This window comes from Cynocephalus volans, unplaced genomic scaffold (assembly GCF_027409185.1).
Source record: "Cynocephalus volans isolate mCynVol1 unplaced genomic scaffold, mCynVol1.pri scaffold_35, whole genome shotgun sequence".
Lineage (NCBI taxonomy): Eukaryota > Metazoa > Chordata > Mammalia > Dermoptera > Cynocephalidae > Cynocephalus > Cynocephalus volans.
The window spans coordinates 6,145,673-6,173,315 of NW_026902463.1; the positions used below are offsets into that span (position 1 = coordinate 6,145,673).

Genomic DNA, 27,643 nt, shown 5'->3' on the forward strand with positions numbered 1-27,643 from the left:
ATCTCTACAGTGGTTTCAATATTTTCATCTCTTTGCTTTGCTGTCTGCCACTGTTACCGTTTGTTCATTCATTCATATATAGTTTGTGTCTGAGTCTGTCTCCAAGTGAATTTGGCTGTTTTCTCCATTTCTCTGATTCTGCCCATACTTTTATCATCTGATATCATTTATCCTTGCTGATGTAAACTGAACACTCACATCTCTACAGTGGTTTCAATATTTTCATCTCTTTGCTTTGCTATCTGCCACTGTTACCGTTTGTTCATTCATTCATATATAGTTTGTGTCTGAGCCTGTCTCCAAGTGAATTTGGCTGTTTTCTCCATTTCTGCATCAAATCCGTCTATCTCTTCTAACTGAGATTATCTGTGAGTTATTTTTGTGAGTCACGGAAATGCTTTACTTATAGGCATAACTAACCTTGTTACATATTTAGAAACAGGGATAGCTTGTGCACTCACTGAAGTTAACGAGGAGCATAAATCCCACTTGGATCACATAAGAGAGGCTTTCGGAAAAGTCAGTAACAACTACGCCTCCTAGTTCTGCCCCCTTTACCCCTCGCCCCCAGAAGAGAATGAACGCTTTGAAGGGAATGTGTCAGGTCGTTTTCAAGGGCGGGGGGGAATCTTGGGTTTACTTGTCAGGTTTACTTGTAAGTGTTCTGTAAACACAGTGCAGTGGTGAATGGAGTTGATGGTCACAGCCCCTCCAGTTTTTAACTGGATTATTCCTTTAAAAACCTTAATCTATGCACAATTTCTTTATGATTTGTTTGTTCTAAGCTATTTATGTATGGGTTTGTCATTGCATGAGAAGTTGTCAAAAAATCTCTATTCTCGTTGACCTCCTGCAGAGAAGTGAGAGGGGGACATAAACTAAACAGGGCATTCAGAAAGGGCAGGTAACAGTGTGAGCCTATTCTGCCTACAGGGTCTGGGTGTTGAAGAAATGTGAGGGCTTCAGGAAGAGATAATTTGGTCTAAAGGCTTCTAAGCCAAAGAACATTCTATCTGAACTTTCATGTCTTCTCAAGAATTTTGGGAGTTCGAGCAATTATTCTTCGAAATGTGTTTTTTTTTGTTTGTTTGTTTGTTTGTTTGTTTGTTTTCCTGCCCTTTTCTCTTTAGCCTCTCTTCTGGGACTGTCATTCTGGGCTTCGACTGTTCCTCAAAACTCACTGGGGCTTGACCTCCATTGTAACAGTGTTAAGAGAGTGGGAAGTACTATTATAATATTTGCAAGATAGGGTCTTTGAGGAGGGATTGGATTGTGAGTACTATGCCCTTGTCCGTGAAGTAATGAGTTATCATGGGTGTGGTTCTGACAACTTTAGAAGGAAAGCAAGTGAGCAGGTTAGCTCTCTTGCTCACCCATTCTCTCCCTGTGACAGCCTGCATTGCTCTGGAGTCACCACCAAGAAGAAGGCCTTCACCGGATATTTTTCCTGGACCTTGGACTTCCCAGCCTCCAAAACTGTAAGAAACATGTTTTGTTTCTTTATAAATCACTCAGTTTCAGGTTTTCTGTTATCGGCAACAGAAGTGGATTAATACAATTGGCTTGCTTTATGGGGATCACACAGTCTCCTAGGCTGTGTTTAATTTTTTCTTTCTTTTCTCTTTCTGCTCGTCATACAGGATCATTTCAAGTGAACTAACTAAGTTTTCTGATTTTTTCTTCTGCATGCTCAAACCTTCATTTGAAACCTCTAGTGAAGGTGTCAATTCACATGTTATGGTTTTCGAGCTGTTGATTTCTATCTCCTTATTGAGAATCTCTATTTGGTTAGACATTGTTCCCTTGGTTTCTTTTATTTCTTTGTGCATCATTCCCTTTACCTCTTGGACATATGTATGACAGTTGATTTGGGTGATTTAAAGACTGTCTAATAAGTTCATTGACTGGGAGTCCCCACCCACCATTTTTTAAATCATCATCATCATCATCATCATCATCATCATCATCATCATCATCATCATCATCATCATCATTACTATTTTCCCGTGAATGGGAAGTGCTTTCATGTTTCTTTGCATGCTTTGAAAAGTTTTCCCGTTTGTTAGGTTTTTGTTTTGTTTTGTTTTTGAAACCTGGAATTTATGATTATTGCAATGTAGTAATTTTGGAGAACACGTTATTCTCCCTCACCATGGTTTATTTCTGATCATTATAGTCGATTTTTTAAACTTACTTTTCAAAACTGTTTTGAGTAGACCATACTTGTCGTGTGCAATCACTGATGTCTCTGTTCCATTAAGCAGTAATTTGGGAGACATTTCTTTATGTGCCCAGAACAAAATGTAAGACAGGACAAATAAAAAAAATGCTGTCTTGTTCTTTTCAGATTGGCTCAGAATTTTGGTACACCGTCAAAACTATACGAGCAGTTTACATCTGCTCAAGTCTTCTCTTGTGGATTACCTGAAGCCTAAAGATGAGCCTGAGAGAAAAGCTTGCTGTATTAGTCTGTTTTTGTTGCTTATAAAAAAATACCTGAACTGGGTGATTTATAAAGAAAATGAAATTTATTGCGAAAGTTTCTGAGGCTGGGAAGTCCAAAGTCCATCTTGTGGTGGCAACAGTGACCCAGGGGTCTCACGCTGCAAGATGGTGGAAGCTGAGAGAGAGAGAGAGCAGAGAGACAGACTCTCCTCTTCTTTTAAAGTCCTCAGAACCACGTCACTCACCACCATTTTTAAACCATTCACTACTGCATGGTGCTATAATCCAATCACCCCTTCAGGGATCCACCCAGAGCGGCCAGTCCCTGAGGTTTGGGGTGGATTGTCCCCAAGGCGGGAAAGACCAGGTCCCGCCTTACCACCCGAGCCTAGGACTGAGGGGAGCCTGTGACTGACAGGCTTGGCTCCTCCCTACTCTCCGCCCCTTTATGTCCTTCTGATCGCTCATTGGCGGGAGCGTTTGGGTCACAACTCTGATAGGTGGTTTGGTGGTACCGGTGGCTGCGTGGCCGTTTCAACCAGAGAGGATCCCAGCGGGCGCCAGTCAGGGTGGGCAGCGGGGCAGGAGAAAGCCAGGGAGACTGACAGGAACTCGGGAAGTCTTTGCCGTGCAGTAAGAAACCCTTGTAAACCTTTAGCCCGAGACCTTCAAATTTCAGCCTGGGAAACCCCAGATCCCCTGATCCCCAAGAGACCTCGAATCCGCTAACCTGGACCGACCTCAAACCCCCTCGGCCTGAGACACCTACGCACCTCAGCTTCAGCCACCTCAAATCTACCGTTCACCCACAGGAACGCCAAATCCTCTAATGCTTAGAGCCCAAACACCCTAAGCCTGAGGAATCACAATTCCCCTCAGCCTGGGAAACGCTAAATACCGCAGCCACAGAGAGACTGAATTTCCCCAAGCTCAGAGATCCTACTCAGCCTGGAAACGTCCTTCTGCTTCAAAGACCCCCAAATAACGTCAGTGTCAGAGAGCCTAATGCCCCCTAATGAGAGACCCCAAATCTCCTTAGCCTGAGAGACCCCGAGTTTCCTCAGCCTCAAAAATGCAAAATCCTCTCATCCTCAGCGACCCCAAACTCCATTTACCTGATGAATCCCAAAGCCTCTCGACCTGAGTATCCCAAATCTCTTCAGCACGAAAGACCCAAAATCTTGTCCTGAAAAACCCCAAATACTATCAGCCTGAGATACCCCAAATCCCCTCAACCCCAAAACCCCCAGAACCTCAGCCTGAGAGACCCCAAATCTCATTGGCCTTGGAGACCCGCAATCTCCTCAGCCTGTGGGATTGCTGCTCCTTAGAGATCCAGACTGCTTTACTCCCACAGTTTTCCAGAATCTCCAGTTGAAGATCCCAGAAGCTTCCTATGAGAAATGTTCATTTCCTCTCAGTGGAGCTGGTGAGTCTGACCCGAGTCCCATCAGTCAGGGGGCCTCAAAGTCTACATGGGCCTCCCCCAGCCCTCACATCTCAGGACTCCCCTCGAAGATACCTGAGCCTTGACCCTCAGGCACCTTTGCCACCCTTCCTCAGACGCGTCAAGATGCAGGGGAACTGAAACAGTACAGCTTATGTTAGGTGGTCTGTCATGGCCAGCAGAGACCCTCCCCCTATCCCATCGATAGCCCTCAGACCTCCCCAACATCCTCCAGTTCTTGCAAGGTCTCCACATCTTCCTGGTCTGGACAACATGGCCAAGTGGAGAAGACAGAGCCTGGCTGTGCATAATGGTCTGGGCTGTGGCCTCCTCTCAGCACCATCTCTTTCCACAGGAACGTTGGCCTTGTAGCTGGGAGACTCAAGGGTTCTTCCCAACCTTGGAGTTGGAGCAGGTAGTTGCCAGCCTGTCCCAGCACCGAGAGCCCCAACAGGTCCCGGGAGGAGACCCCTGAGGGAGATGCAGGGAGTACAGGGCAGAAGCCCAAGGTGAGAGGTGGGGGAAGTCAAGCTGGGCTCCAAGCAGGATCTGTAAGAAGGATGGAGAGGGGAACCGAGTGACAGGAGCTGGTGTCTGGGGGGCCACAGACCCATGGCCTGCAACTCTGTGTGACCCTGGCTGTGAATGTGCGTGGAGTGGGGACAATTTGTCCCGTCTGGGACATGGGAGAGAAGAGGACACTGGAATCAAACTCTCTGTGTTGGGGAGAGCTAGAAAAATGCTGTGTCCTCTCAAACAGGACACAATCTGGGGAGGGCGGGAACAAATATCTTTATCCTTGTTTCACAGAGACCACCCCAAGGCCCCAGGCTGTGTTCTGCTTGTTATGATTACAAGGTAGAAGAAAAGGCCCCACTCGGTGTTGTGATGTATACAGTAAATCACTGATGAACTATGTTATTTTCTCTAGGCTAAAGATGCGTTCAAAGGCATTTCGATATACTTCTCCAAGGAAGAAGGGGCAGAGATGGGAGAATCGAAGAAAATTTGCTATAGGAATGTGAAAAGGAACTATAATGAACTGATTAACATAGGTTACTCCAAGTGCTGGCTGCAGACCAGCCTGGGAAATAGAAAACAGGTCTTCTGTCCCTGTATTATTATGGCTCTCTCTTAGGTGGCTGCATCTGCCCACAGTTCCCTTCTGTATGGAGACAAATCTGGAGGGGAAATTTTGTTCTTTTTATTTGTCAGGGTATGGCTGAGTGTCGGCACTAGTCATGCAGAGCTCACATCTTGACCTTGTTCAAGACTCTCCCAGCCCATGCTGAGCCACACTGGCTTTGTGGTGCTTTCCATTGCCACCACCCTTTGTTCCTCCTCCCACCTCTTCCCTTTTAGGACAAAGATTTGGCTTCTTTCTAGAGCCCCTCGAACAGCTTTCATGTGTCACTGGAGGCAGGCCAAACTCCATGTGGATGACACTGAGGATTCCGATGAAGAATGGATACCTAGTCAGAAAGGTGCGGGGCCAGGAGGAATTAGAAGTGACCTCCTGAAACCAGCCTGGGTTGATGTCTCGGCTTTATCTTAGGAGTTAACAAAGGAGAACATGTTCTCTCAAAAACAAATGTTCAACAAACAAGCAAGATGCGAAAGAGTATATACAGTAAGAGGCTGTTCATATAAAGGTTTTAAACGTGTAAAATGATTACATATTTTATTTACAGATACAGTAATAAGTGCTAAAAGTATAAAAACCTGAATGTGAGTAAGAAATACCAAACTCAGACGTTATCATCACAAGAGAAGGAGGAAGGGCTGGCAGGTGGCTTCACTATGTCATAGTTACCTTTTTTGTTTGTTTTATTTTTACTTTTGAATTTTGAAATAAAAAGTAGAAATAAAAACATCTCAAGCAGCTGTGGCAGAATGTTGAAATGGGACTGCATGGTGGTGGATTTATGTTTTCCAGCATTATTCTCTGTACTTTTCTATACGTTTAAAGTTTACCATTCTTTAAAGTCATAAAGAAAGACTGGTTTTGCTAAACATTGTTAATTAATTAGTGGGCAATTTAACTAAACCTTAATTGAACTGTAAATCCACCAAAGAGCTTTCTAACCCTAATCTCATAATAGTGCAGTCATTGGATCAAGTGTCTTAGAAGAAGAAATGACTAACCCCACGGTTTGTCACACATCATTATCTGGATTCAGTTAAATCCCCATCTTAGTCAATTTATTGTTTCTTATTGTGGTAAGAAATCACATAACATAAACTCACCCTCCTAACAGTTTTTGAGTGTTTCATATTATCAGCTATATACACACTGATGTGCAAGAAACTGCTAGAACTTTTTCATCTTGCATGACTATAAAACTATACCCATTGAACAACAACACCACATTTCCTCCTGCCCCAGCTCTTGGCAACAATTCTACTTTGTTTCTATGAATTTGATTACTTTAGATACCTCAAATAATGAACCATGCCATATTTGGCTTATTGTGACTGGCTTATTTAACTTAGTAAAATGTCTTCAGGATTTATCCATGTGGCAGCATATGGCAGGGTTTCTTTATTTTTTAAGGCTAAATAATATTCCATTGTATTTCTATACCACATTTTCCTTATCCATTCATTTTTTAATGGATATTTAGGTTACTTCCACCTCTTGGGGGGAATCTCTCTCTTCCTCTTCTTATAAAAAGCACTAATCCCATCATGAGGACCCCACCCTCATGAACTCATCTAGCCCTAGTTACTTCCCGAAAGCTCCATCTCCAAATATTATCACACCAGGAAGTAGGGTTTCAAAATATGAATTTTGGAGGAAAAAAACCCAGTCATAGCACCCACTCTTTTAACTGAGTTTTTTTCTTGCTGAGTTGTAGGAATTCTTTATATATTCTAGATATTAACCCCTCATCAGATATATGGTTTGTAAATATTTTCTTCCAGTCTGTAGGTTGCCTTTTCACTCCTTGATTGTTTCCTTTGGTGCTCAGAAGATTTTAAGTTTTACATACTTCTCTTTGTCTATTTTTGCTTTTGTCACTTATGCTTTGGTGTCATTTCCAAGAAATCGTGGCCAAACTCAATTTCTTGAAGCTTTCCCCCATGTCTCCTTCTTGAAGTTTTATACTTTTGGGTGTCACATGAAGGCCTTTAATCTATTTTGATGTAATTTTTGTATGTAGTGTAACATAGGGTCAATCTTCATTCTTTTGCATATGGTGATCGAGTTTTCCCAATACCATCTCTTGAAGAGACTGTCCTTTCCTCCATTGTGTGGTTTTGTTCAGCGTTTTTTCATGAAAGTCAAGTCAATATATATATATTTTTTTTTAAATAAATGTAATAGAAACCTTGTCAACACAAGATGAAGCACAGATGAGGTTTTGTTTTGTTTGTTTTTTGGTGGGTGACCAGTTACTTCAGTTGGTTAGAGTGTGGTGTTAACACCAAGATCCAGAGCTCTATTTTTAAAAAACATTTTAAGAAAATTAGCAGTGCCTCCAATAGAAGCAAAGGTCTTCATGGTACTTCAGAAACCATTTTCAAATCACCCTTGGATAATACTTGGAATTGTCACTCTCTAGTTCAGAATTCTCTGTCCCTAATGAGAATCTTCTGAGCTTGGAAATATTTACCAATCAAAACACTGATTTCTCATCACCTTTTGGTCCATCCTCCTTGGGTGGTCTTCAGAGTGGAACAGAGTAAACACCAGAAGGTGAATACCTGAAAAATCCTATTGACACAACAATCTTCCTCATGTAAGATCCAAACACAGGTAAGAGAAGGAGAATGTGCACAGTATCGTAGGACTGCTGCCTCCCTTTTCTGATCTCTTTAGCACAATGTCGGACATCATCCTTTTAAGAGTTAATAAGAAGAGCAATGATAATCACTACTGCTTGTTTTATTTTTGCAATATTTCAGACTTTATTTTAAGCATTGTACGTGAATAAACTCACTCAAACCTTACAACAACCCTATGAAGTTGGTACTATAAGCATAACCATTTTGTGGATGAGAAAACTGAAGTACAGAAATGTTAGATTATGCCTGACATTACAGTCAGTAGTGGTTCAGTCTAATTCAATACTCCTTCTTTCCCTAAAGTACTTAAGAGCTGATTAAATCTTTCTTCTTTTGTAAAGTTCATGCTGCCTTACTCATACACCTTTACATTATTCATCTGACTGATTATTTCAACCTGATTCTTCTCTGATGTGCTAAGTGAGAGATACGCTAAGACAGTCTGAGGGGAGCTTGGCAATATACAGTCAATTTACATTGTGCCTGGTCCCAGATGAAGACGGAGATAGTTCCTACTCTCTCATAAGGGACCCATTCGGATGTGAGAAGACTGCTCCTAGCCCTGAGAAGTTTGAAGTTTGATTGAGAAACAACAGATAGGAGAATGACTTAGCACTTCATGTATATTACACTATTCAGTAGAAATGTATCCTGGTACTGATTTTAAATGCTCATCCCTGTAGGAAGAAGTTAACTGCTATTTCCTCTGGGCCCGAACTAGGCAAATCTCATGCTGTTTGTAATCATTTGTATAGCCTGCCACCTCTGTATTACGAGCTCTTTGAGAGCCTGGTCCATACCTGATTATTCTCAGGAGTCCCAGGCCCAACTCAGAGCCCTTGATGACCCCCTCAGTGTTTTCTGAATAATTCCAAATTTTTCAAATTAAAATAGAGGTAACAGGGTCAGAGAGTGCTGAAGATAATATCTTTGAATTAGATTTTGACTGTAGAGATGGTTGAGGAGGAAAATTGATGTCAAGACTATAAGAGAAATTATTAATCTCAAAACACTTTGGTGAGCGTTATTACATTTCATGTTCACTGTACCATTAAGAATTAGCATGTATGCCAATTTACGGATCGGGAAACTGAATAGAATTAGCTGGTAGTACACCCTTACTTAGGCAGAATTGGTACAGGAACTAGTTAATTCAATTTCAAAGTTAAATATCCCTTCCAGGATATGGCAGTTTGCAGCTCTTAGCATCACTCTCTTAGTTGTCTAGATAACCTTTATGCCAACTGTTTCTTCTCTTCCCAACCTCACTGTTCATTCTCCAGATGTGTTTTCTACCCTCTGTGCTTTCCTACCTTTCTCCTTCTGTCAAATGTCTCCTAGTTCATAGAAGATCCCCTCTTTTTCCCTATAAGCCCCTACCTCCTTCTTTCACAGACCTTGTTGAGTCTCCAGGTAGTCTTCCAGATTATTCTCCCTCCCTCGCTCTCATGTATATATAGAAAGTTGAAGCAAAAGAGCCTTAAGACTGTCCTGCCCACACAGGCCTTTCCCTTTCTCTCTGGTATTCAGTCACTCCAAGTTTTTCCAGGGATTGTTGAACCATTAACTAAAGTCATGCATGTGAAAAGAGGTTGCAAGCCCTAAGGAACGAAAGAAATGTATGTTGTCTTTTAATATGTGATTCTCACATTAAAGGGAATATCCAGATCACTGTTAAATAATGAATCTATTTTGAAGAAATTGTCAGGAACAACAGATTTACTGAACACAAGGGACTCAGAGAAGGCCCGGAAACGAGTGTCCCCTCCTGCAGAAGCAAGTACCTCCGGACAGCATTCTAGAGAAAAATTGGGTAAGAGAAAATAATTTGGGGACTTTAGTCCCTCTAGGTCCTTTAGAAAGGTTGATGAGTATGGTCTAGATATGTGGCGTAGACTTTCGATAGACCTGTGCTTAAGCTGGACTAAGCTGAGACCAGAAGTTAGATGCTGTATTGAATAACATGTAAGAACAAACACTAACTCTGAAGTCACACACTTGTTATAATCCACGTAGAATCATTTGGACCTTGGGAAGACATTATAAATTCTCTGAGCTCATTAATGCTAATCTGTAAAATGAAGATAAAGACCAATGGCTCATATATTGTTTGAAAGCACTAAAATAAATATACATTCAAGGTGTCCAATAAATCCATCTGTGATAATAGAGACCACATTTTCTTATTGTATATCCCTGCCCTTGTTCAATGCCTAATATGTAATGCACCTTCAACAAATATTTTATGGATAAATAAATGCATGAATTAACGGTTTGTTACTAGAAAGTTTCAGAAGTTAATCCTGATCCTGGGAATCCAGAAACTAAAATTGAATTATGCATCTGTAGTCAGTGTGGGTGTAGAGTCTTAGTCTCTCTGAAATAATAGTTAAGAGGTAGTGAAGGGGTGGCGAGCCAGAGTATGTAGAAGGATAGACAATAATTTGATGGTAGGAGATTTCACATTTTCTGACGATACAGGGACAAACACTCCAGACTCCTAACTTCACTCACTTACTCTTCTCCAATGTAGAACTCAAGAGAAAGGAGATTGAAATGAAGATGTGTAGCCTGCGAGAAAGGGTCATGCATACAAAGAGGCCTGTGAACCTCAGGATGATGACTACCTGTGTAAGTGACCCTTTTGGCCCACTCATGGAGAAGGCTATGTCCCGGTACAATAATTTTATCTTGTTGTTTGAACCCAAATCATTCCTTTACTCTGGTGGCTTGGAGTACAGGATTGAGGCTGAATTATGTAAATGCTGGGCTCTTTCTGAAGCTCTTTATATCCAGGAACACGCACTATACTTTTCCTAATCCCTGCTGCTCTTGCCTTCAGATTGTGAGCAATGCCAGGACTACTTCATCGACAGCTGACTGGCTTATAGACCCCCTACATTTGTAAAGGACAGTGCAGTGGACAAGGGGCATCCCAACCACTCAGCCCTCACTTTGCCCCCTGGGCTGAGAATTGGGCCGTCGGGCATCCCCGAGGCCGGGCTTGGAGTATGGAATGAGGCATCCGATCTGCTGTTGGGTCAGCACTTTGGCCCCTATGAGGGCCAGATCACAGAAGATGAAGAGGCAGCCAACAGTGGCTACTCCTGGATGGTGAGAAGGGCCTACCTTAACCCCGTCTTCTGGCTTCCTATATCCCTTCTGTGCCTTTGGTGGGACATCACTTTCTACATGCTAGAACATGGATAGTGACAACATGGTTAGATCTGTGTACTTAGTGGTCTTTGCATGAACCTGGAACTCCTATTTAAAGGTCAGTGGGTGAGTGGGAGAAAAGTGGCACAGAGACAGAAAAAGTGCATTCTCCCTATGGTGCCTCAGCTCTGACGGGACAAATCAACTCAGATGTGTAGATGATGCTGAGGAGTACACAGCATGTGTCACCATTGGCGGCTGAATCCATGCAGGCTCAAATGCATGGATGACGGTAGAATAAAATAATTCTGATTATTACCTGCCCATCAAACCCAAAAATGACTAACTTATTTTTCTGAAACTCAGATCACCAAGGGGAGAAACTGCTATGAGTATGTGGATGGAAAGGACAAATCTCGGGCCAACTGGATGAGGTAAGGCCAATAGGTTTCGGGTTCCAGCAGGGACACTCATCTCTCTCAAGCTCGGCTTCTTTCCTCCTCAGCATGCCTCCCTCGATGGTTTTTACACTCTCTGCTCCCCTTACAATGTTCTTTCTTATTATGAACATCCAGGAAAAAAGAGGTAAAATAAAAACACTACCATTTTTTAATCTAAAAACTAAATCTCTATGATAGACAAAATTGGGGCACCAGGATAAACCCTGAGGAGCCTAGATTCATTGGGGATGCTGGATTCACACTTTAATTTATCTAATCAGCATTTATTAAGCATTTACTGTACTCTAGTTTAGAAAATGGAGTACATCTCATGAATAGATCACACAACCCATGCCCTTGTGAAGGACTATTGCAAGCATAAATGAAACATTCTATTATAGGAGAAGTACACAAGGCCAAGACAATGTAAAACAAGGGACCTTTAATCTGTGAGGACAGGAATTCTTCCCAGCTTCAGTGAAATTAAAACCTGAAGCCTGAGAAGTGAGCTGCAGGGTGGTCATGGACCTCTGTGCTGCATGGACCAGCCCCTTTCCATGAAGGTTCTTGTTTTATTAGAGGATAAGAATAGGGATATGCTGTTATTATTGTGTATTATCATGCTAGGCCAAAGGAACATCTAAGTTTCTATGGGAACCCAGGGAGGCAGGTGAATGGCACCTGGGTAAACTATGGGAGATTAGAAAAAGGTCTTTCAAAAGAAGATAGACTTGGGGTGATTATGGAATGATGTGAGCTAATCTAGAAGCAGAGTACATGATTGATTAAACACCAAATTCTGTGGTATAAGTAGAAATCGATTGAGAGTTTAGAGAAGTGAGAATTCAGTGTTTTATGGCCAATCATGGTGGAGGTAAGTCTGTAATTGGGCTTTGAAGAATGGTTAAGTAGGCAAGGGGGGGAAAGCATTCCAGGCAGCATGAGCACCATAAGCAGGACTTGGAGAAAGAGGCTTAGGTATGAACAGCAGGTTCCTGGAGGAGGGTAACGGCATGGCCAGTCACAGCATGGGGGCCTTGACCATCTGGTGACAAGCCCAACACGGCCCTGGCAGGTAGTGGAGACTCACTGCCTGTTATTTTCTGTCCCTTTGTCTGCCTCAACCCCAGGTATGTGAACTGTGCCCGGGATGATGAAGAGCAGAACCTGGTGGCCTTTCAATACCACGGGCAGATCTTCTATCGAACTTGCCAGGTCATCAGGCCGGGCTGTGAACTGCTGGTCTGGTACGGGGATGAATATGGCCAGGAGCTGCGTATCAAGTGGGACAGCAAGTGGAAGAAAGAGCTCACGGCAGGGAGAGGTAGGCACCACATTATTCTTTAAAAAGGACAGAAAAGAAAGAATTCTCCTTGGGAATTTTCATGGTACAACTGTTAAGTAGAGTAAAATGCAGTCTGAAGTCAGAAAAATTTCAAATCAGGTGTTTCTGAAATTAAGGCTTTGTTTCATATGCATTTGACTTTTAGGGACAATTTATATTTTAAAACTTTTGTTCTCATTTTATTTTTTTAACTACTTTATATGCAAAATATATAACAACATATAGTCCTGACAGGCTTAGAGACAAAGAACAAGTTCTCAAGCACCTACCGGCTGTTTCAACAAGGCAGTTTCTTCTGGCTCTTTTAATTATTTCTTAATTTCTTCCGTATTTCTAAATAACATACATATGTTGTTTTTCATTCATTCATTATTTCAATTAGTTGTCATGTGAATTCTTACTCTGTGCCAGACAATGTTCGAGGAATAGGAAATATGGATAGAACCAGATGATCAGAATAAGTGCTATTGAGCAGCTAACATGTGAGTTAGGGAAACACGCAGACACACACAGGCATGTGCATAAAATGAGATAGTCATTCATGCTTTCAAGAAAACTAAGCCAGAAAAGTGCCTAGAGATCATCATGAGGGGAGCGAGGGTATGGCAGGGAACATGAGGGAAGGTTCCTCTCAGGACATAACATTTGAGAGGTGCAGAGTTGTGCTCAAATGTCTCCAGGCAGAAGGAGCAGCTCGTGCAACAGCTCTGAGGCAGGAGAGAGTGAGGGTGTTTGAGGAATGGCTGAGACCACCCAGGTGAAGGAAGCAGAGAAGAGAGCAGAGGTCAGAGAGATACACAGAAGCCTGGACATGTAGTGCCCATGATTCCTGCCAAGACACTGGGGATTTTCCTGAGATGGAAACAATTGTGGAATTTGAGTTAATTTTCAGAAAATAATCTGCAGTGTGTAATCCCCTCAGACGCCACATCAGTCTCCAGGTAAGAGAGGATGGTGGGTTGGATAAAGATGGGAGTCAGGAGGAAAGAAGTCTGATTAGGGATACAATTAAAACAGAACTTCCTATTAAATTTGAAATGTGTTAAGACTGAATGAAATACCTCAAGTAGGAATACTTGATGTGTCACCCAAGGAAGAACATATTTTTATTTTATGATTTGTGGACACTGAGATGGAAGCAATCCATAATCTAGTTTAGGCAGCAGGAACCAGAGTCCTTTACTCAAGGGGGCCTGGACCACTCTGAATCCCACTTCCTGATGGAGAACCAGGTACACAAGAGTCCACAATTAAATGTCTTTGACTGGGGAGACTCAAACTCAGGTGTACTTACACATGCTCTTTAACTCTACACTGCCTTCTACATTTGTGCATCTCCAAACGAAGTGGTTCCTGACTTCCTAGATCCTTTTCCCCTCATAACAAAAGTCACTAAGGATGAGTCCATCCATAATAGCCCCTTTTCGTGTTGCTATAACACAATACCTGAGACTGGATAATTTATAAAGAACAGAGGTTTATTTAGCTTATGATTCTGGGACAGCTGCACCTGGCATGAGCCTCAGGCTGCTTCTACTCATGGTGGAAAGTGGTAGGCAGCTGGCGGGTACAAGCAGCAAGAGGAAGCAAGAGAAAGAGATGGGGGAGGTGCTAGGGTCTTTTAAACAACCAGCCCTCATGGGAACTAATAGAGTGAGAACTCACTCACTACTGCAACCTTCCGGGGAGAACAGTAATTCATTCATGAGGGATCTGCCCCCATGATTCAAACAGCTCCCAACACTGCCATATTGGGGATCAGATTTTCACATGAGTTTTGGGGGGACAACACATCCAAACTCTATCACCATCTATGTAATCCAGAGTTATTATTTCTCAGTAGAATAAAATAGCTGCAGATGCTCTATCAGGAAAAGTACCCAGAGATTAGGGAGAGAAGAGGATATGATATGACCTAGAAGATAATTGTAGTGTGTGTGGGGGGGAAGTCACTGCAGTTCCTTCTGTATAAAGACTGAAGCTGCCTCTGATGCTATTGAAGGTCCCTGGTTTGGCTGATCCATAGACAAGGCCCTTGATGTGGGCTTTCTAGATTTCTGAGGAAGATGTAGTAAACAAAAACAGAATGAAAAATAGACTGTAAAGGAATGCTCGGTGGGAGACAGCTTGTATTAACACATGAGGAATGATTAGTGGAGCAGGCCTTACCATACAACAAAGCAGATGGCCCAGTTGTCTACACCTCCCCTGACCAAAACCTTCTGCTTTCAGCGGAACCAAAGCCAGAGATCCACCCTTGTTCTTCATGTCCTCTGGCCTTCTCCAGTCAGAAATTCCTCAGGCAACATGTGGAACAAAATCACTCCTCTCCAACCTTCCCAGAGACATCTGCAAGAGAACATCTCCAGCCAGGAGATCTCTGTGCAGTGGGTCAGAATCAGGAGCAGCAACATCCTGATCCACACAGCTGGAATGATGAGGCCGAAGGTCAAGAGGCCAAAGAAAGGTCCAACCCTTATATAAGAGGACAAGGCACAGGAGGATTTCAAGCACATTTTCCAGCCCGCCCAAAGGCCAAATGGGGAGTTCTAGGGAGAGTGAGATGGAAGAAGAGTCCAGAACAGGCCAGAAGGTGAATCCAGAGAACACAGGCAAGTTATCTGTGGGGGTAAGAATCTCAAGAATTGCAAAAGTCAAGTGTGGAGAGTGTGGGAGAGGCTTCAGTAACAAGTCAGGCCTCATCTGACACCAGAGGACACACACAGGGGAGAAGCCCTATGTTTGCAGGGAGTGTGGGAGAGGCTTTGGCTGTAAGTCACACCTCATGCGACACCAGAGGACGCACACAGGGGAGAAGCCCTATGTTTGCAGGAAGGGCAAGTGAGTCAGCAGTAAAACCACATCTCAACAGAGAGTGTGTGGCCACCACACACCTCCACAACCCAGCACTGAGGGAACTTCAGAGAACTTCTCTTGACCTCTCATATTCCCCAGGAGTGTAGAGACAGATGTGACCGATCAAACACACCCTCCATTTTCATGACCAGAGATGAGGCAGAAAATGTGGGAGGCAGGGGTTCCTTAAGGGTTCATGGTCTGTGGACGGGTGCGGATCCCCTCCATGTCCCACTTGGCTCCCCTCCATGTCCTTCTGGCCTCCTGTTCCAATAAACATCATCCCCAGACAAAGCTACAGTGCAGGCTGTGTACCTTGTTCTCAGTCCCAAAGGTGGGAGAGTCCAGGAGGCCACGGAGAACTTGGACTCTCAGCTTAGTCTCATGGGAACCAAGCCCTGCTTAAATCACCTCCTGGGCCCAGGGAGAGAACCAGGGGAGGACATGGAGACTGAGATGGGCCAGGAGGGGCCCGCCTCCACCAGCACCCCCTTGGCCTTTCCTGTTTCCTCTGATCTCTGTAGCCTTAGAGGCAGAAGCCAGGCAGGGACGTGAGTGGGAACTCAAGAGACAAGGAAAAGGAGTCAGGAAACCAGTTCCCCGAGCCCCCAACCCCTTCTCTATGGGTCCAGTCTTAGGCTGGGTATCAGGCATCATAGCGGAGGGGGCAATTGCAGCCCCAGGATCTGGGGCATGTTTACAGAGCAGGGCTTCGGTGGTGGGGTGGGCCCAAACCCTGTAATCACAGAGCCCTCCCCAGCTGTGGACTCTTGGTCCCTGATCCTCCAGCTCCTGGAAACAGCGTGAGGGGGGAGGGAGGAGACCACTGCGGTCTTGGTCTGAGGCTGCCCGACATATAATTTGCATATGCTCCAAGGTAGGTCATCTCCCCCAGACCCAAACGTTCCACCTGTAAAATGAAGTCTCTGGAATTGGGGAGAGGGAGGTGGGGCCTGGAGAAGGGAAGGAGTCATGGGACAAATCTGCCTGGGCAGGTACCCAGGAGGAGAATGCTCTAGGAGGTGGTAGATGGATGGAGTCATGGGAGTTACATTTTGGGGACTCCACTGTGACCTGTCTGAAGCTGGGGAGCTTGGGATGGGGTATAAAAGGCTGGTGTCCAGGGCCAGGGTTCCACAGAGGAGCAGGGGGGAGATGGGGATGGTGCCCCCTCCTCTGCTCCTCCTTCTGCTCCTGGTCCCTTCTGGGAGTGAATCCTCACACAGAGAAGAAAACCATGTCTCTGCACAGACTGAGTGTGTCTTCAGTGAGAGGCCGGTGGGCACTGGGGAGAAAGCTACTGATCCTGTGCCGGGTGGGCTCTGAGCATTGGGGGCACTGCCCAACATGGAGGCCCCATAGGTCTCAAGGCCCTGTCCAGGCACAGCTCCAGGGAGCTAGGTGGACAGCCCACAGGTTCAGACTTGAAGACCTCTTTCCCTCAGGGCTGTGACTGGCATACAGCATTCGACGTGGGAGCCAATTTCTGATCAGATTCTGCTGTTGAGAGAGAGAGAGGTGGTGAGTTCACAGAAAAACAACAGGCTGACCTGGAGTTGGCAAGTGCATCACAAGCAATGAAGTTGTGATGAAACCCAGAGTCTCGAAAACAGCATTTAATTCCTCTAAGAAAAGTGCTAAAAGTAATCCCTGCAGATGTGTCATGGCTGTCCTGATGTGCGCAGAATGCTGAGGAAGGAAATCAAAGGTTGACGAAACATCCACCTGCCTGTTGAGGGTTACAGGATTGAAACAACGTGCTGGAGACTGACTGCACTGGATATATTACAAGGTAATATGGGGAATTTTAAACAAGTGCTGGAGCAAATTGGGATCCTAGAAAAATGCAACTGAGTACAGGAAACACTGGCCTCAGCCCTTTCAAGTTAAGGAAGGGTTTGAGGTTACCTGAGAACCAACCCTGACCACAACCATGATATCCAGCCCTAAACCTCGAGGCATAATCCTAACATTAACCCGTGTAATACTGGCGTCTCTGTCCCTACAGTTCCTATCAACAGAACGAACCCACCCCCATGGGTTCACAGAGCCCTGGGGTGTTGGGGTGGGGATGGGGGGCCACACAGCTCTGGACCTGGAACCATTTCTCAAAACTTCTGTCTGCATCTTGCTTTCCAACAGGGAATTAAACCCTGTCTACATTGCTTGTTTCCTTTCAGTAGATGAGAGTGGAAGCCAGACTGAGAAGGGGCCTCCACCTGGATCACAGGTAGCCCTGAACCCTATGACGACCACATAAGAATTTCAAATCAACTAGCCAGAATGAAAAAGAAGCATCCCGAGAGTGTCTGCAGTGCAGCCAGGGATGGCAGTCACTGGACCATGCCAGGTGTTGGGATTGAGGTGTCTGGGCACCCAGATTGCCCTGGGTGGGTCTTGTCACCACAATCTACCCATTGTCCAGTCTGACCCTCAGCAATGTACCCGTGGTGCCTGGAGATGGGCAGGAATGGTCAGCACATCTCAGAAGTCACCCAAGTGTCCCCCAGCTGATGACCTGCAGAGAGCTGACACTGAGGACATCGGCCTGACATTGTCCTAAACACCATGTGTGTCTACCCAATTAAGGTCAGAAGCAGCCAGTGACTGCTGCTTCTTGTAGCCAGTGACATCGATAATATTGTGATAGATGGAAAAGAACATGAGAGAAGAGAGTTCGATTGTGTGTATAATGAGAGATATACAGTGAGAGATGTAAAGTGAGACATGCTGAGATATTTATATAGTGAGATATATAGTGAGATATTTTTATAGTGAGATGTTTATATAGTGAGATATGCGTATAATGAGAGGATTATACAGTGAGAGATACATAATGAAATAAATAAATAGTAAGGTTTTTATATAATGAGAGATACACAGTGAGAGATATATAGTGAGATATTTATACGGTGAGAGAGATATATAGAGGTGTATATGTATTTGTCCAGAAGCACACTTACATAAAAGTCTCCATTTCTTGGCAAATTATCCAAGAACTCAGCCAGTCTGTGGCAAAATTTAGTCACAGACCCTGCTGTATTAGCCCATTTTTGTGTTGCTGTAACAGAATACCTGAGACTGGGTAATTTAAAATGGAAAGAGGTTTATTTGGCTTAGGATTCTGGGACAGCTGCATCTGGCGCAGGCCTCCGGCTGCTTCTACTCATGGAGGAAAAGCAGCAGCAGCTGGCGGGTACCAGCAGATCACATGGTGGGAGGAAGCAAGACAGAGAGAGAGAGAGAGAGTCAGGCTCTCCTCTTCTTTTAAAGCCCTCAGAAACACGCCCCTGAGCACCATTTTTAATCCATTCACTACTGCATGGTCCTACAATCCAGTCACCTCTTTAAGGCTCCACCTTTCAATTACCATAATAGGATTTCCCACCCTCTTAACAGTCACAGTGGGGGCTAAGTTTATTTATTTATTTATTTATTTTGTTAATTTTATTTTGTCAATATACAATGTTGTTGATTATTGTGGCCCATTACTGAAAACTCCCTCCCTCCTCTCTCTCCCCTCTCCCTCCCAACAATGTCCTTTCTGTTTGCTCATCGTATCAACTTCAAGGAATTATAGCTATTATATCTCCCCCCCACACGCCGTTTTTTTTTTTTTTGTGTGTGTGTGTGTGTGTGTGTGTGTGTGTGTGTGTGTGTGTGAATTTATTTATCTATTTTTAGCTCCCATCAATAAGTGAGAACATGTGGTATTTCTCTTTCTGTGCCTGACTTGTTTCACTTAATATAATTCTCTCAAGGTCCATCCATGTTGTTGCAAATGGCACTATTTCATTCCTTTTTATAGCAGAGTAGTATTCCATTGTGTAGATATACTGCATTTTCCGTATCCACTCATCCGATGATGGACATTTGGGCTGGTTCCAACTCTTGGCTATTGTAAAGAGTGCTGCGATAAACATTGGGGAACAGGTATACCTTCGACTTGATGATTTCCATCCCTCTGGGTATATTCCCAGCAGTGGGATAGCTGGGTCATATGGAAGATCTATCTGGAATTGTTTGAGGAACCTCCATACCATTTTCCATAGAGGCTGCACCATTTTGCAGTCCCACCAAAAATGTATGAGAGTTCCTTTTTCTCTGCAACCTTGCCAGCATTTATTGTTCAGAGTCTTTTGGATTTTAGCCATCCTAACTGGGGTGAGATGGTATCTCAGTGTAGTTTTGATTTGCATTTCCCGGATGCTGAGTGATGTTGAGCATTTTTTTATATGTCTGTTGGCCATTTGTATATCTTCCTTAGAGAAATGCCTACTTAGCTCTTTTGCCCATTTTTTAATTGGGTTGCTTGTTTTTTTCTTGTAAAGTTGTTTGAGTTCCTTGTATATTCTGGATATTAATCCTTTGTCAGATGTATATTTTGCAAATATTTTCTCCCACTCTGTTGGTTGTCTTTTAACTCTGTTAATTGTTTCTTTTGCTGTGCAGAAGCTCTTTAGTTTGATATAATCCCATTTGTTTATTTTTCCTTTGGTTGCCCGTGCTTTGGGGTTGTATTCATGAAGTCTGTGTCCAGTCCTATTTCCTGAAGTGTCTCTCCTATGTTTTCTTTAAGAAGTTTTATTGTTTCAGGGTGTGTATTTAATTCTTTAATGAATTTTGAGTTGACTTTAGTGTATGGTGAAAGCTGTGGGTCTAGTTTCATTCTCCTGCATATTGATATCGAGTTCTCCCAGCACCATTTGCTAAAGAGGCAGTCTCTTCCCCAGAGTATAGGCTCGGTGCCTGTGTCAAAGATCAGATAGCTGTAGGTGTGTGGGTTGATTTCTGGATTCTCTATTCTAATCCATTGATCAGTGTGTCTGTTTTTATGCCAGTGCCATACTGTTTTGGTTATTATAGCTTTGTAGTATAGTTTAAAGTCAGGTGGTGTTATGCCTCCAGCTTTATTTTTTTTGCTCAGCGTTGCTTTGGCTATGCGTGGTCTTTTGTTATTCCACGTAAATTTCTGGATAGTTCTTTCCATTTCTGAGAAAAATGTCATTGGACTTTTGATGGGGACTGCATTAAATTTGTATATCATTTTGGGTAGTATGGACATTTTCACTATGTTGATTCTTCCAATCCAAGAGCATGGGATATCTTTCCATCTTCTTGTATCCTCTCTAATTTCTCTCAGCAGTGGTTTGTAGTTCTCATTATAGAGATTTTTCACATCCTTGGTTAACTCAATTCCTAAGTATTTTATTTTTTTTGGTGGCTGTTGTAAATGGGCAGGCTTTCTTGATTTCTCTTTCTGCATGTTCACTATTGGAGAATAGAAATGCTCCTAATTTTTGTGTGTTGATTTTGTATCCTGCTACTGTGCTGAAGTCATTTATCACCTTCAAGAGTTTTTTTTTTTTTTTTTTTTTTTTTTTTTTTTTTTTTTTTTTTTTATTGTAGAGGCTTTAGGCTGTTCGATATATAGGGTCATGTCATCTGCAAACAGGGACAGTTTGACTTCACCTTTTCCAATCTGGATGCCCTTTATTTCCTTCTCTTCTCTGATTGCTCTGGCTAGTACTTCCAACACTATGTTGAATAGGAGTGGTGAGAGTGGGCATCCTTGTCTAGTTCCTGTTCTTAAAGGAACAGCTTTCAGCTTTTCCCTATTCAGGATGATATTGGCAGTGGGTTTATTATATATGGCTTTAATTATTTTGAGATGCTTTCCCTCTATACCTAACTTATAGAGGGTCTTTGTCATGAATGAGTGTTGAATTTTATCAAATGTTTTTTCAGCATCTACAGAGATGATCAAATGGTCCTTGTGTTTGATTTTATTAATATGGTGAATCACATTTATTGATTTGCATAAGTTGAACAAACCTTACATCCCTGGATGAATCCCACTTGATTGTAGTTAATAATTTTACATATGTGTTGCTGTATTCTCTTTGCTAGTATTTTAGTGAGGATTTTTGCATCTATATTCATCAAGGATATCGGCCTGTTGTTTTCTTTTCTGTTTATGTCTTTACCTGGTTTTGGTATCAGGATGATGTTTGCTTCATAGAAAGAGTTAGGGAGACTTGCGTCTGTTTCAATCTTTTGGAATAGTCTGTAAAGAATTGGTGTCAATTCCTCTTTGAATGTTTGGTAAAATTCTGCTGTGAATCCATCTGGTCCTGGGCTTTTCTTTGTTGGGAGCTTTCTGCTAACAGCTTCAATCTCCTTTATTGTTATTGGTCTGTTCAGATTTTCTGTATCTTCATGGCTCAGTTTTGGGAGCTGGTGTGTGTTCAGAAATTTATCCATTTCCTCCAGATTTTCAAACTTGTTGGTGGATAGTTGTTTATAGTAGTCTTGAATGATTCCTTGTATTTCAGATGAATCAGTTGTAATATCACCTTTTTCATTTCTAATTTTTGTTATCTGAATCTTCTCTCTTCCTTTTTTTTTTTTTTTTTAGCCATGCTAATGGTTTGTCAATTTTATTTATCTTTTCAAAAAACCAACTTTTTGATTCATTGATCTGTTGTATTGTTTTTTGGGTTTCAATTTCATTAAGTTCTGCTCTAATCTTAATGATTTCTTTCCGTCTGCGAACTTTAGGTTTGGATTGTTCTTGTTTTTCTAGATCTTTAAGGTGAAGTGTTAGGTTGTTCACTTGCCATCTTTCCATTCTTCTGAGGTGAGCATTTAATGCAATAAATTTCCCCCTTAATACCGCTTTTGACGTATCCCACAGGTTTTGGGATAATAATAATGATGTATCATTATTTTCATTAGTTTCAATAAATGTTTTGATTTCCTGCTTGATTTATTCTTGGACCCATATGTCATTAAGTAGAATACGGTTTAATTTCCATGTGTTTGTGTAGTTTCGAGAATTTCGTTTGTTATTGATTTCTAGTTTTAATCCATTATGGTCTGAGAAAATACATGGGATAATTCCAATTTTTTTGAATTTGTTGAGACTTGATTTATGACCCAATATGTGATCTATCCTGGAGAATGATCCATGTGCTGATGAGAAGAATGAATTTTCTGAGGTTGTTGGGTGGAATGTTCTGTAGATATCTGCCAAGTCCAACTGGTCTAGAGTATTTTTTAGATCTTGTGCTTCTCTGCTGATTCTTTGCCTAGATGATCTGTCCTATATTGACAGTGGGGTGTTAAGGTCCCCTGCTATTATGGTAGTAGTGTCTATTTCCTTCTTTAGGTCTAATAGAGTTTGTTTTATAAATCTGGCTGCTCCAACATTGGGTCCATACATATTTATGATTGTTATGTCTTCTTGATGGATCAGTCCTTTTATCATTATATAGTTCCCTCGTCGTCTCTTTTTATGGTTTTTAGTTTAAAGTCTACTTTGTCAGATATAAGAATAGCTACTCCAGCTCGTTTTTTCTTTTCTGTTTGCATGGTAAATCTTTTCCCATCCTTTCACTCTTAGTCTATGTGAGTCTTTATAGGTGAGGTGGGTGTCTTGAAGGCAGCGTATAGTTGGGTCCTCCTTTTTAATCCAGTCAGCAAGTCTGTGTCTTTTGATTGGGGAATTTAAGCCTTTTACATTATGAGTTGTTATTGAATAGTGTTGGTTTATTCCTAGCATTTTGTTGATTGTTGTTTGGTTGGCTTCAGTGTCTTTTGTTCCTTGCTTTCTGATTTACTGTTTGTTTTCTGTGTTTGTTGGTTCCTTAGGTTGTAGATAGCCTTTTTGTTTGTTTGTTTTCTCTTCATGAATGCCATTTGTATTATACTAGTGGCTTTAGATTTTTCTTGGGTTTTTATGGCAGTGGTAGTTATTTTTCAGGAACCAAACCCAGTACTCCCTTGAGGATTTCTTGTAAGGGTGGTCGTGTGGTGGTGAACTCCCGCAGTTTATGTTTATCTGAGAAATATATTATTTGCCCTTTGTTTCGGAAGGATAGCCTTGCAGGGAAGAGTATTCTTGGCTGGCAATCTCTCTTTTAGTGTTTTGAATATATCATCCCTTTCCTTTCTGGCTTTTAGGGTTTGTGATGAAAAGTCTGATGTTAGTCTGATTGGGGCTCCCTTATAGATGATTTGATGCTTCTCTCTTGCAGCTTTTAAGATTCTCTCTATGTCTTTGAGTTTTGCCAATTTGACTATAACGTGTCTTGGAGAAGGCCTTTTTGAGTTGAATACATTTGGAGATCGTTGAGCTTCCTAGATCTGAAGATCTGTGATTTTTCCTATACCTGGGAAGTTTTCTGCCACTATTTTGTTGAATATGTTTTCAATGCAATTTCCTTTTTCCTCCCCTTCTGGAATACCCATGAGTCGGATATTTGAGCGCTTAAGGTTATCTGATATCTCTCTCAGATTTTCTTCAATGCCTTTGATTCTTTTTTCTTTCTTTCTTTCTTTTTCTTTTCTTTTTCTTTCTTTTTTTTTTTTGACTGCTTGTGTTATTTCAAACAGCCCATCTTCAAGTTCAGAGGTTCTCTCTTCAAGTTCCACAAGCCTGTTGGTTAAGCTCTCCGTTGTGTTTTTTATTTCCCTGAATAACTTCTTCAGTTCGGCAAGTTCTGCTACATTTTTTTTCAGGGCATTGATTTCCTTGTACATTTCCTCTTTCAGGTCCTGTATACTTTTCCTCATTTCATCATGATGTCTAGCTGAGTTTTCTTGTATCTCATTCAGTTTCCTCAGAATTATCACTTGAAATTCCTTGTCAGTCACTTCAAGGGCTTCTTGTTCTATAGGATCTAGAGCTTGAGATTTATTATCTTTTGGTGGTGTACTTTCTTGATTTTTTGTATTTCTATCTTTTCTTTGTTGTTTATTCATTGTGGCAGGGGGTTTCACAGTCCACAGGTTTGGCACTATTGACTGACTAAGATGTTGCTGTGGTTGCCAATTTGGTATCGCTACCTCAGTGACTCCCTGTTCCTGTGTGCTCTGTTCCGGGCTGCTGGGATGCACCGAGGCACCGCAGAGCGTGTGGTCTCTGCAGATCTTCCCCTTCCCCTGCAGGATGTCTCCCTGCCCTGTGTGCGCTAGGCGGGGCTTGGGATGGAGCCGGGTGGCGGTGGTGAAGCCTACCTGCTGCTGGATTGTGCAGCAGCAGCGTGGACCCTGTGGAGTTCCCGCCTCCCCTGCCAGATGTCTCCCCGCCTTGTATGCACTGGGCTGAGCTGGGAATGAAGCTGGGTGGCAGCTGTGAAGCCTACCAGTTGGATCACGCAGTGGCGGCCCTGCAGGGCATGTGGTCTCCATGGAAATTCTGCCTCTCCCACTGGACGTCTCCCTTTCTCGGCCGCCAGTTGAATTGCTTCCAGCTCCAGGGACGGGCAGGTGGAGGCGGGGGGTGGGGGTCAGAAGCTGTGGTCACCTCTGCAGCCTGGGGTGACACACGCTGTTCAGGCCTCCATGTTTCCACTTCTGCGGCTGCGGCTGAGACGCGGGCTGCGGCGAACCGGGGGGTCCCTTGCTTGCGTTGGGGGAAGATTCCCGGTTCTCGGCAGGGTAAAGACACCCTTTCGAAGCCGTTCCTTTGCGCTGACTCTGCTACAGCTGCATCCGGCGCGGGCCTCAGGCTGCTTCTACTGGTGGCGGAAAAGCGGCAGGCACCTCTCCTCTTCCGCCATCTTGACCTCCCTAAGTTTCTAATTCATAAAACTTGGGGGACACAATTCAAGCTGCAATGAGTTGGCGGGGGGCATGATTCGATCCACTACACCTGGCGTCGTGGCTCAAGCTCTGCTGAGGTAGCCCCTGTCCGGTGATGGCAGATCCCCTGGACTGCTGACGCCCTGCACGCTCGGCTTCCCACCTGCTGACAGGCTCCGTCTGGCTCGCGGAGAGGGTGAAGGATGCAGTCAGAAGGTGGACACTCGGGAACCACCTAAAGTAGGGGCAAACCTCCCGTCTGCCAGCTGCCCACTTCCTACACCTGCACCCCAGCTGTCACTCTGCTGCACCAACACCTGCCCCTCAGCTGTCGCTCTGCAGGACCTACACCTGCACCCCACCCTCAGGCTGCCATCTGAGCGAATGCTGGCGGATGGGACCAAGCGGAGCCGGACGGTGGCGAGTGAAGTCGAGCGGTGGCGGGTGGAGCCAAGCGGTGGCGGATGGGACCGAGTGGAGCCGAGCGGTGACGGGTGTGGCGGGTAGGCGGGGTGGCGCCGGCAGAGAGCGGGGCGTTGGACTGGGGTAGCCGCGCGGCTGCTGGGCCCCGGGGAGCAGGTGGCCCGGGGCGCGCGGCGGTGCCCGGGCGCTGGGAGGCTCACGGCGGCCGTCGCGCAGTCTCTGGCAGAGCATGGCCCTGGGCGGCGCCCCGGTTGCCCCTGTCGCTCCTTGGCTCCCTCCCCGTCCTGACTCCCGCCCCCGACCGCGCCTGGCACACGTCCCCGGGGCTCACTATGCGGTGCGGCTGCGGCCCGGGGTCCCGGGCTCCCGGGCTCCAGGCTTCGCCACCCCACAGCTGTGTGGACCCGGCCCGCAGGGTCCAGAGACGGGCCGCACGAACCGCGACCCGGGGTCCGCCGCTCCGCCCGCGGGTCAAGAGGGCTCTCGTGGACACCTGCTCTCTGCCGTTTGGCCACCCGAGTATGGATGGACACGACGCCCTCACAGCCGCGCTCCTTCTGGGACCATTAGTCCTACTCGCTGCTGCAGCCCGAGGGTCCCCTGGCCCTGGACAGCCCCGGGATGATCCCTCGCCAGGACGCCTTTCTGCTGCCTGCGCCATCCTGGGCTGGGGACTGACCTCCCTGGCCATGCCACTGACGCCTGCGAGCGCCCAGCCACGGCGCCACGCAAGCTGCATGGCTTAAGGTTGGGGCCCAACCCAAGTGGGCCCCATCTAAGCCCATCTCTCAGTGCACCCGTCAGTATCTCTCTCTAAGGAATAATCTTTATTGTGGTGAAACATTCGTAACATAGAACTGACCATCTTGACCATCTAAGTGTCCAGGTCAGGGGTATTGAGCACGTTCACACTGCTGTGCAAACATCACCACTGTCCCTCTCCAGAACTCTCTCATCTCCCAGACTGAGACTCTGCACCCACTAAACACCAACTCCCGCAGTGCTGGGCTGGCGGCAGCCAGTGGACATCTGCCACTTGGGAATCTGACCACCCTGGATCCCAGTCTCTCCGCAGCTGGACTTGTGGTGAGGCTGTCGCACAGAAAAGGAACCAGAACGTCCAACTGAGAATTGTAAAAGGGGGTCTTTACCGGCAACTGTCTCTCCAGATATTCTGGTATGAGAAGAGCCCTGAGTTTAAATTGAAAGGGTCTTTTAAAGGCACATTGTCACACAGGCAAGAAAATCATATAGTCACACACTTAAAGTTATCATATAGTCACACACGTTTCCTCCTAGTTTGAGGAGGGAGGGGGTTTTTTGAGGCCTCCTGCAAGCTGGCTACAGAAGCCAAGACAAGCCAGTTAATCACTTAGGGACAGCAAAAACTTCCACAGAGAGGTTTCCTCCTCAGGTTGTCTAGATACATCCAGAAACAGCTCTTGGTTTTATTAGTCAGGGACAGCATAGGCGGGAAACAGCAAAGGCAGGAAGAATTTAAAATTTGTGTAAGAACAGGACAATTTTTAAACTTCAATTTTCACCATAGGTGTTGGGGGGTGGGTTCAAACAAGGACACTTTTTGAACAGTAAAAATGGCATTAGCTAAATCAATCTACCTCGTCACAGACTGTGAGGTGTGGCACATGCTCTGTGATGGGAGAAGAGCCAGTTCTTCCTCTGAGGGTGCAGCGGGGAGAGGAGACAAAGCCCAGTGCATCCAGTCCGCACCCAGCTATCTGTGCGGCCAGGTCTGTCTCTCGCTCCTGGGCTTGGTCCTTCATTCCTTCCCCAACATATCCAATACTCCTCCGCCTTGTGCCCATTTGCTTAAGATGGTTGAAACGGGTTTTATCTCCACACTCACGCTCCTGCACACTGAGGGTGCACTGAGGAATCACATTTTTCCAGGGAGTCTAAGGAAGCGCAGCATAGCACCCCAGAGTGTGTGTGCTGCAGAGAGAGGCCTCGTTTCTGTCGGGTCCTGACCACGTGAGCTAAGTCACTAAACCTCTCTTGAAACAGAGTAAGGCTAAGCCTGCAACCAAACTGACTCCATTTTCCCTGCAAAAGATACTTCGTTACTTTTCCGCTCCTCAGTCATGAGACCCCTCCGGGCAAATGATTACCCCATGGGCTGCCCTGACAAAACAG

At 44.4% G+C, this 27,643-nt stretch overlaps 1 pseudogene; it reads left to right on the plus strand.

Moving 5' to 3' along the window:
- Positions 1–1,281: 1,281 nt before the first annotated feature.
- Positions 1,282–26,235, plus strand: LOC134369050 (histone-lysine N-methyltransferase PRDM9-like; annotated as a pseudogene).
- The last annotated feature ends 1,408 nt before the right edge of the window (positions 26,236–27,643 follow it).